The sequence below is a fragment of the Penaeus japonicus genome, unplaced genomic scaffold (genome assembly GCF_977035675.1).
Source record: "Penaeus japonicus unplaced genomic scaffold, GWHDUDI00000001_assembly GWHDUDI00000029, whole genome shotgun sequence".
NCBI classification, from domain to species: domain Eukaryota; kingdom Metazoa; phylum Arthropoda; class Malacostraca; order Decapoda; family Penaeidae; genus Penaeus; species Penaeus japonicus.
The window spans coordinates 19,655,207-19,657,706 of NW_028234431.1; the positions used below are offsets into that span (position 1 = coordinate 19,655,207).

General features: G+C 37.9%; 1 non-coding gene across 1 annotated transcript; it reads left to right on the forward strand.

Annotated features, from left to right (window-relative positions):
- Positions 1-830: 830 nt before the first annotated feature.
- TRNAS-UGA (transfer RNA serine (anticodon UGA)) lies at positions 831-912 on the forward strand. The gene has a single exon. It is a non-coding gene; the product is annotated as a tRNA-Ser (tRNA).
- Positions 913-2,500: the final 1,588 nt, after the last annotated feature.

Here is a 2,500-nt window from a genome sequence, read left to right on the forward strand (position 1 = left end):
TTTTCTTTTTTTTCGGGCGAACGGATTCCGGCGATGGCTGGGTCTTTGTCGCTATTTTATGGTTTATTTTGCTGATGGGGCGTTGGAGACACACACACACACGCACGCACACACGCACACACACACACACATACATACATACATACACACATACAGGGAAAAAAATATTTTTTCCTGGGGGGATTATTGATTTTCCCGGGGGGGGGGGTAATATTGATTTTTTCAGGGGGATTGTATTATAATTGATATTTTCGAGGGGGGGGATTGTAATATTATCGATTTTTTTCTGGGGAAGGGGAGGTATTTATTATTATTGATTTTTTTTGGGGGGGTAGGGATATGTCTTTTTTTTTTTTTTTTTTTTTTTTTGGGGGGGGGGGGTATGTAATATATATATTTTTTTTTTTTTTCCTAATTTGGGTTTCTGGGTATGTTCGTGGGTATCAAGGTCCTGGGTAGGGGGGGGGGTTATATCTACATGGGTGTCAACTGTTTCTATGATGTTTTAAAGTAGTTGTATTGAGTGTTGAGAGGTAAGGATGATTTAAACTCGTGACTGAAATAGTAATTAAACTTGTGTTTGAATAAATGAAGGTGTGCGTTATTAAATAGTATTATATTTCAAGGCCTGATAGATACGTTAATTGCCATATCATCTCCTATCCCATGTTTAAATCTATACAGAAAGGTAATCATGACACAAACAAACGCGCGCGCACACACACACACACGCACACACACACACACACCATTTAAAGACCTCCAGCACGTGCGCCATTTTCTCTGCGATCAGCTGTTTAAATTGAAAGGGAAATGATTTTAAAAGAATAGCTGCGGTGTCCGAGTGGTTAAGGAGATGGACTTGAAATCCATTGGGCTCTGCCCGCACAGGTTCGAATCCTGTCCGCAGCGCAGAAAAATAGAGAGTTTTTATCTATTCTTTATAATGCATATCTTAAGATGAAAAAGATTTATCATATGCAAAACATTATTTTCAGCCAAATGGTAGTATTTGATCCCTTGAATACCGCACTGCTTTTGGTGGTTGCTAGTAACATTTTCAGCTCCACCAATCATTTGACTTGTCTCTCTACCGCCCCAAAACGATTTTTCCCCTGAGGTCTTCATAAGGATGTAACCGCCACTGAGGTTAAACTTTGTTTTCATAGCATACTGTATTCCCGTTTATGTCGACTCGATAGATAAGGGATTAATTGTTTCTGGAATAAACTAAGTAAATTATTTACCTTTCGAACAGTAATTCTCAACCCTTCCTCTGTCACACTTCAACGGCTGGATGTGCCACTCTATTTACCCTCTCATTTGTACTGATATGTTGTCTGGCAAAATCCATTGCAATAGATCTATCATGTAAATTTTATCCTTAGGGTAAATTTACCCCCCAGTTGAGAATGACTACTTTAAGTGAATTTGTCTTTTGCACATCAGATTATACACACTGCCATGAAAACGACAAATGCATCGCGGCATGTTACGACAAAACATTTTTTTTTTTTTTAAGTTTTCAAAATGGGCCCTGTTACAAAAAGGGCATGCCTTTTTTGACTGTTGCAATATCTTTTTGTATAAAAGTGTTTATTTTTGGGAAAAGTTCGATTAATACCGATGCTTCTATACAGTTTTCAGCGCTCTAACACTCATTTTCCTAAATTCATACCGATATGTCTTCCAGCCAGAACCCATGGCAAAAAGCTTTACCTTATGTTTTTTGACTCCCCAGTTTTAAATTTACCCCCCCCCCTGAGAATAAGTATTTTAAGCGAATTATTCCTTTGCCCATGAATTTATATAAACTTACAAAAACGGTAAATGCATCGTAGTATATCATCAAAAAAACTTTTGCGTGACTGTGTATGTATATACATATGTAAAAAAGAATCCTGTTACAAGACAGGCATGCGTACCAACTGTTGTACTATATTGCTCAAAGGGTCCTTTTATGTAAAAGTGTTCAATTTTTGTAAAAGGCAAATGGATACCAAAGGTTTTCTCTGATATTCATTTTCCCTGTCATGCAAAAGATTTTGATTTCCTACTGATACATGTTCCAATCTTCTTCTTTAGATGAACTGCAACCCAAGCTGTCTGAGACAGTCAATTGTTCATATTTCATAACACCAGAGCGATATTTTGCAACATCTTACAAACAATTAATAAGAGTACTTTTCATTTACCCCGAAAGTTTCCCGTTCCTTACCGGCTTAAATTGTACCGGTCAGTGGTTAGCTCCGCGTTTTTTCCGTATCGTATGTTCGGCGCACCAAGTAAAAATGTCGAACCAGGTACAGATAGCGGGCGAAAGACATTGGTAATAATATAGGTCTTACACATATGAATTACGCATTTTAGACATCTTCAGCAAATATAACTATTTCACTTATATATTATCTGGGACGTGGGCAGACATTCCGAAGGGCTGGGAGGCACAGTTGAAAAGGGCACCCTCATAACATTCTGCAAAAAGATGTCATTGGGAGCT